A 9,050-nucleotide genomic window follows, 5' to 3' on the forward strand; every position below is an offset into this window, starting at 1 on the left:
TCAGGAAGATTTAAACATTTTTCTGTTTCTTTTATTAAAAATAATAAATTGATATTTTACAAAAATAAGTCAATTTTATTACGATTAAAATAATATTAAAAGAATGTTTTTATTTCACAAGCAAGATTATAATTTTAATTTTAATTTATAATAATTTATTATAATCTTAAAATTCAAGAAAACGCAACTATTGCTTTAATGACAATGTATGGTTATTAATTTATTATACAATATATTTATTTTTAAGAATATTTTGGTTGTTAAAATTTTTATTTAAATGTAAATAAAAAAAATTATATTGATTATTTTTACTTGTTATGAAATACAAATGTAACGAAATGTACGTTATAAAAGGTAATTAAATAATTAAAATTATACAATATAGAATGATTAGGTAATATCTTCTGATGTAATACCTTTCTTGTTGTGCATTTTTTTCGATTTTTATACTTTTGCTTCAGCTGTGTATTTTTCTAATAGTGTACTGTATTGTATAACCTGTACAATATAGTGTTTTATTCACTATAGTACAAACTGTTTCTACCATCACTTTCCGTTTTCTCGTTAATCACTTTGATGTAAATTCTAATCTAAGTAAATTGTGTCCTTAGACTTTAATCTAGAATACCGAGTTAGTTATTGTCAACTATTAAAAGATTCATTTAAATAGCTTAATTTGTTTGTGTAAATACAAATTCTCAGAAATTAAAATAATTTAAACTTAATTACAGATTTACAATTTAATTACAGATAAACAATTTGTGTATTTTTAAATAGAAGAAAAGGCTATGTACGAACAATTTGAAAATTTCGCGATCTAACTCATAAATATGATAATATTCAAAATATTATTAGCGCATGGTAAAGCGACATCTATATATTTTATATAAATTTTAAAGTTTAAATTTGTTCTGTTAAGAGTAATTTGTTATAAAAATTAATTTATAAGCAAAACAGTACTGATGTCCATAAAATAGATGATTTGGAACACTGCTATAATTAAATTTCTTTGTTAAATAAGGCTTAATACTAATAAAAATATTTAAAGAGATGAAAACTGTATTGAATACACTATCGTATACATTAATAAAGAAGAACTGGACTACAATTATTTTGAAGAACTTCCAAAAACGGATTTCCGTGATCGCATAAAAGCATTGGATCATCGCTAAATGAAGTTGCATAGAAATTGAGGAAAATCACATTGAAAAATAAAAATTTAATTCCTAAAGCTGTATGCTTTTATTGTTAGATCGCAAAATTTTCAAATTTACCTGTTATTATTTTCTGTTTTTTATTAATGCATTGAAATACATTAGTTTTTTTCGTTCTTTTATTTCTTACCTAACAATAATAAAGCATTATAAAAATATAAACATTTCGGAGAAGAAGGGAGAAATACAGTTCGTATTTTAATGGTGATACTAAAAGCTATGTTGATACACATTAATAATTTTACGTTCACGTATTTTATAAATATAAAAAAAATAAATATAAACAAAACATTTTTGTTTCTGCTTTTTACGAAGAGCAAACTACTAAGACCGGAAATGGTCAAAGGTGATTTTGATAAATTGATATACATTAAATTAGCATCAATATATTCCATTTAAAATATCTTTATTCTACTCAGCGTGGGAAAAAAGATAAAACGTACATAGATGAATATTTAATGATATATAATAGCGACCATATTAGAGCAGAAAACAAGTCATGCAAAAAAGTATCGTTGTGCAATCACGTTACAATGTACAGACTATAGCATAAAAAATAAAACTTGCATGTAAGATAAAAAAAAGATGCTTTATGTTAAGCTCTTGGATACAAAATGACAAAAATAAAATTTGACATTTAGGATGTTTCCTATAATTATAAAGATGTTTGGAATACATTTTTCATGTAAAAATAAGAAACATTCAATTTAGAATTTTATTATCACATTTATTCGGTAATCGTTCAACCATATTATATATTTTTCTTGCAAAACTTGCAACAAAAAATGCAATTGCGCAATGTTTGAAGGACGTAAGATCTATTTCCGTGATATATTTTGGTATTGATATTTATATTATGACAGGCAAAAATAAAATAAGTGTGCTAAAAACAAAACTTTTATAAATTAATTTGTACATTTTATTTATTAATTTTTATTTTTAGAATCTAAAATCGGTACAGTTATCGATAGTTCCGTTAGAATGTAACATATGCGCAATATAAGGTTTTTGCGGAATAATACATATGAAGGCTTATCAGACTTGTCAATCGAGCAGGATCGTTATTACCTGCAGAATCGTTATATCAGCGTTTGAGAACGCCTATCAAATTACTATAGGAATTAATTATTGCGTGGAATTGTAATTATTTTTTTATATCTACCGCAAAGGACCTTGGTGTTTCTTCAAAAGATTAATGATTCTTTAATCGCTGTTGACAAATTTGCCTTACATTTTTAATGTACTAATGCATTAATACTTATAATTAACTTATGGAAACACAAATGAATGAAAACCGTATTCAGTTAAGATGGATCTTCATGCCTAATAATTTTTTTTGTGATATTATATAATTTCTAGTGCAAGCAAACTGTGATTATGTTAGTCTTGAAACACAATTAATATCAAAATAAACTAAAAAGCTGGATTTATAAATAAAATAACACATTTTGTACATGTAATACGGTTATAAAATAATGTAGATTAAATATAAAATCTGTTTGAAACAATTAAAGCAATTTCTTTAGTAACGCATGAACAATGGAATTAATATACTTAATTATACTACTAAACGTTACATTTCCACAGTAATATAATAAAATTAATTTCCTTTATGTAATTTAGACTCAATAATTTATCATAAATAGACTCAAAAATATCAAGATTGATTAATAAAATGAATATCTAATTAATAACAGATATTTAATTCGATTTACTTAATTGCCTTTTGTGTAGTTTTGTTAACATTTCTATTTACATCATAAATTAATTATACACAGAATTTTATGTTATCTATTTGACATCTAAATGAAAAAAAATATTTTGCAATTGTTGACAATAAGATTTTTATTTACGCATACAATTATCATAATTAATATATAAATGATATAAGTTGTTAATTAAATATAAATATATACCATATTATTGTTGTAAGCTGCCAAAACTATAGTGACGTCAATCAAACGTAATGTAATTGCCACAAAATAGAGAAAAGAGATGCAATCTTTCTAAATGAATTACGTCCTTGACTCGCACTTTCCATATTTACATCCGTGCTAGAACAACCTGAAGAGAATGCATATCCTGTACGTTTATCTATTTGCTTATACAATACATATTTAGCAATACTATGAAGGAGATTAACGAGAGCTATTAAAAGATGCTACAAGTTAAGTATTTCTATTCGTGTGTGAATAAGAAATTATTATCGTATAATAACAATATATTTATAATTTAATATAAATATATTGTATTAGATTACTCAGTTTCATTCGCACATTTTCTATCGCAATAACTAATGACATAGAAATTGTACTATAATGCAACTCTGAAATACCACGTATATAATTGAATGGTAATTTGCATACCACGTGAAAAATATCTAGTCATAAAATAAAAGAATTATAATTTACAAAAATTGCTGCCACGTGCTGTATATCTTGAGATATATGCAGGTAATTGTGAACTAATAGCTGTCTGTATTACATTATGCTCGTATAATGAAATCTCTCACGGTCAAATCTGTTAGCAGAATAGTTATGTACGCTCTATAGCTATTACTTAGGTAATCATCATGATCGAGTAATATCTTAATCAGATTGCGCAGAACTTATGACTATAAAGGCCCTTTGCTAGCAGACAATAAATAAAGTTTGTAATACTTACTATCATATACTATATTATTATACTATATTATCATATACTATACATAATGCAAATACTTGCACGATATTGGCTTATGCATTCGCTGTCATTATAAAACAATTACATCTCGATTTATACATAACGTTATTGAAATTACTTTAAATTCTTTGAGTAACTTAGGATCTAATTTTTCCTAGCAATATTATTATCATTTAAATTTTTTCATTTTAATTATCCTCAAAGATTATAAATTTTTTCATACAACAATCAAAATTCAACAAAGAATAATGTCAATATTTATTGTATTTTTGAAATTTAGTTTTCCAAAAGCTTTTTATTTTTGATTACTTAAAATTAAAGAATTCATTCGTCGTTTTTTAAAAACATTTTAAGAAAAAATCGATTAAATCTATATTGTTCAAAAAATTTACAGATAAAAAATGATCAGTATATAATTTATATATTAACTTCATATTGTGATAATTTCAACAAACTGATTATAGTTATATAAGAATATTCATGGATTGAAAAGATCATCGAAAATGAATATGATAGCGCGCACGATTAAATGATAATTGCAATCGAATATTCAATCAAACATTCCGAAGTACTGGATAGGCACGTTGTCTCTACGCGATTTTGTCGCTCTATTAATTTACATGCCTTTCATTGCATATTTAGAGAGACGCGGTCAAGTTTTTATCATAAATAACAGGATAATTAATGGAATTGCAATAAATCGTCACATCAATAACTTCGCAAATATTTTGTAATCATATTTATTAATATAAATGTATTAATAAAATTCCATTTTTGCAAAAATACAGAAGTCACGCTGCGAGCCGATCATATCAATATCAATTTCGATAATCATGACATAACTTAAGGACAAAGTCCAAACAAAAGATGCAAATCATCGAATCATGAAATTTCTCTGAAACGTATATTCAAGGCGAGTGAACTTTCGAAAATGTAAAATCGTAATAAGATTTAAAATTTGAATTGTCTGCGAGCCGGTACAATTTGATCAACACACGAATAAGCCATTCGTTTTGTAATAGGGTAATGTAATTGACCATATATTATCTCTAGTATTCATTTTATGAGTATTAAATGATTGCGCTTACATGCGTTTAAAAATCATGCACACATCGTACAACAACCTTGGTCTATAGCATATATCATTATTAGCCCCTCATTAGTACACTCACATGCGTGGGAGCATTTTATATGTTTAAACGTTTATGATAAACAATTGATAGCTTAATTATTAATTGAAAAATCAAAAATCCCCGTACATAAATCGCGAATATGAGATTTAGAATTGTGCATGATCTAAATCGACATCTTTGCACTTTGCTACATCTTAAACTATAACTATTAATAAAGAATTGATGTCAATGACCATCGTGGATCAATTTTAGGAAAAATTACAATCCATCGAATTTTTGATAAATAATCGAATTCTAGAAAATAAACATTCTTAATCACGTATCGCCAAAAATTGGCGGTACGTTGAAATATAAACTACATAAGTAGATATAAATTACAAAGAAATATAAATTACAAAGAACATAATATAAATATTAAACCATTAAACATAAAATATCTCAATTGTGAGAACTTTATTCACCAATCTGGTGAATAAACTTAATCTGATCGTGCTGAAATAATTGATCTATTTGATTGTGTCAAAAGTTATATCTTACTCTGTCAGTTGAATAATTCTGTTACTATCGAGTGTTCTTTATTTGAAATGTTGGTTATATATATGAAGAACCTTGTTCCAAAAAAAAAAATACCGCAAATTCACCTTATATATGTTCATTTTATTTTTTGTATTTCTTATGTCATGCTAATATTCTGAGAAAAATATCTATTATAGAGACGTTTTTCTCGAAAAATTATTATAGTGTATAACTCCTATTAATGTATAACTCGAAATGTCATTCTTACATCTTTTGCCTCGAATTTGATAATACTACGCGGTACGGGGTTAAGAGTGCAGGGACAATTAGAATTTATTTGAAAGTAAATGATTGTTACTTTGTAACAATTACAACCTCATTACAACTAGACCGAACAAAATTAATGAAACGCTATTTTATCAAATTTTGGAATTACATTTCTCGATTTAAATCCAGGATCTGAGTAGTTTTCCTAATCAAAGAATTTGGATCCTCAAAATATTTGTTGATATTATAAATTATGATAAATGATACATTGGGTTGTCCGGAAAGTTCGTGTCGATTTTGAAGGAAAATTGAAACGCAGAAGATTTAAATTTTTAATTTCATGTATTAAATCTAAATTCTTCTCATCTTTTGCGGCACGAACTTTCCGGACAACTCAACATATCATTTGTTGTAACTACACGGAGAGAATTTTCTTTTAAAATTTACCCTGAAATTACGATAGTTGTGATACAATATTTTAAAGATTTTTATGCGCTTCAGTAAAATTAATCAAATTATTTTACATTTTATTGTAATTTTATTAATGAATGAGAGAGATTTACATTAAAATTCTTCGAAATACAATGTTGTCTCACGATTATCGTATTTTCAGGATAAACTTTAAGAAAAAATTCTTTCCATGTAGATGGGCCGAGTAAATCATATATCTATGATATATCTATGATTATTCTAAATGTAATATATAACGAAATTATTAATAATTTTATACGAAAATAGATATCGAAAAATGAGTAAAATCTCAAATCATCAGCATATATAGGTGAATGCAATTCCAGGAAGGAATAACTTTTTAAATAAATATTCATTAAACACTTTTGAATCTATTTTCAGATTTACTACTGCAATTTTCGTTTGAATGTAGTTTTAGTCTGTACTTGGTAAGAAACATTTTTTCTTCAATGTTCGTTTATTTTAATACTCATAAATTGAGGTTGTACAACTCTGATTCAAATAAAATTGACAGATCTCAAGTACATACCTATCCTAATTAGATAAATGACGATCGAAATTGAAGAGAAAAATATAACTGTTTACTTTTAATTAAATCCTTATTGTTTTCCTATATATTAAACCAAATTTTAATTGGATTTTCGTCACTTATTTTTCGATTGATAAACCACTTTATGTTTCTACTTAACAAATATGTTATAATCATAACAGTGTGTTAAATACTTAAAATATCTATATTGTTCTTGCGCAATAATATTTAATTCACAGTATTATGTTAATTATATTAATTATTTCGTTATCGCTCATATGCTAACCTGTTCCGCATCGCTTAATAATCACAGGTGACATTCGCTCATTGCATGATAGCTAAAGAATGAGAGCATGCGAAAATAACGCTGAAAATGAAATCCTTCCATATACCAAATATCTCGGGTATCGTTTTTGTCATATGAATAACTGCCGCGGGCTGGTGACATAAAGATACAATGTAGAACAAGGGCAGATGGCATTGCGTCACTATACTTCCTACTTCTGAAACACCGTAAAAGTAGAATTGAATAATCTCGCGTAGCGGAAAAGCAACAGTTTCTCGACGAGGCTAATCTAAGGTCGATTACTACGCTTGTATTTATCTGACTCATAACGGCAAAGTAGAAGTCTATCGACCCAGAAAATTTCCCTTCCTTAAACTTCAAAGCTATGTTGTTTATAGTCAATTAGCGACGCTAATTATCACTCTAAAAAAAGGATTCTTTTTTTTCTCACTGGCTGAGATATGATAATGATGTAAACTGAGCAAGATTTTCAAGCGAATACAGACAATTTTTATTAATAAATTTATAATATTGAAGTATTTGCTATGTATTTTGCAGCGTTTTCCACTTGTTTACTTATCGTTCACTAGCATCGCGTATAAAAATATCGTTAAGAAATAACGTGTCTTCAAGTTCATTAATTCGCGATATGCAATTTCAGACTCGATTTTCCATAATGAACAAGAACTGATCGATAAGTCGTCATTAGTCATATCGTAACGTTAAGCTATAAAAATTATTCTGCAGACCACACCTGCGATGCAAGGCTAGATTTTTATCTGGTTATTAGTATGTCAGCTCGTGGGATTTATTTCGCCACTCCTACGCGATTATGCATTTTTCATGCATGTGGCAATTTTCCGAAATCATATGTTATCATGAATATATTACGTTTTAGATATCAAACTGTTGTATCAGCTGTCACGGATGAAACGTATAAATAGTTTTAAAATGTATCGATGTTTACTATCAATTGAGGCTACACATCATATACAAGCTGTGTTGATCGCGGAATAGCGAGATACATGTCAATATTAAAATTATCATATGCATCAGTTTTAGATGCATTTATTTTAACATTTATTATTCTACATTTTCATTCATATTCTATATTTCTTTCTATAAAATTTAAAAAAATAATCATAAAAACTCATAAAAACAATATAAAAAGTGTAGAGTTGAATTTTAATGTTTTTAATTTTTTCTTTTTTGAAATAAGAGAAATCCTATTTTTCAGTCGAAGCAGATCTTAATATTTAAATATTTCTGAGTAAATTTATATATATATCAATTGATCTACACATCATATACAAGCTGATATATATATATCTGATTCTGCAAATCAAGCGCCTTCTTTTTCCTTACAATTAATACTATGTATTATCTTTCTTTCTCTTAAAAATGATAGAAATAGAGATATTGATTACAGAAATTATAGAATTATAGAGATTTATAAATGAAAATTCAGTGGAAGAAAATTAGATGATTTTCCTTATAAATACATGACAATATTTATAATTCTAAAGTCTAAATATTAATCATTAACAATATTCTAAATATTAAAAATAAATATTAAATATTAAATATTAATAGTTGTTAAAAAGAAATCGATATGAAAGTTATACATTGTTGAGAACGGCCGCAGAAGCTAGATATAGTTTCTACTTCCATGCCCATCATACGTAGAACAAGGATATGGTTTTAACAACATCCATCATAATGCCGTCGTTCTGCCATTGTGTGTGTACCAGTAATTTATTGTGACAATCTTGATCATATTTTTTTCTAACTACAGACTTCCATATAAAACTTAATCATATTTTTTCTTCTATCTATAAACTTCCATATATTAGGTGTAGTAAAAAGAAATCCATTATTTTTGCATGAAATTGAATGGAAAAATAATTTTTTATTCTTCTTTTTACTACACCTAATATAACATAATTAGACCC

The sequence above is a fragment of the Atta colombica genome, unplaced genomic scaffold, assembly GCF_001594045.1.
Source record: "Atta colombica isolate Treedump-2 unplaced genomic scaffold, Acol1.0 scaffold210, whole genome shotgun sequence".
Lineage (NCBI taxonomy): Eukaryota > Metazoa > Arthropoda > Insecta > Hymenoptera > Formicidae > Atta > Atta colombica.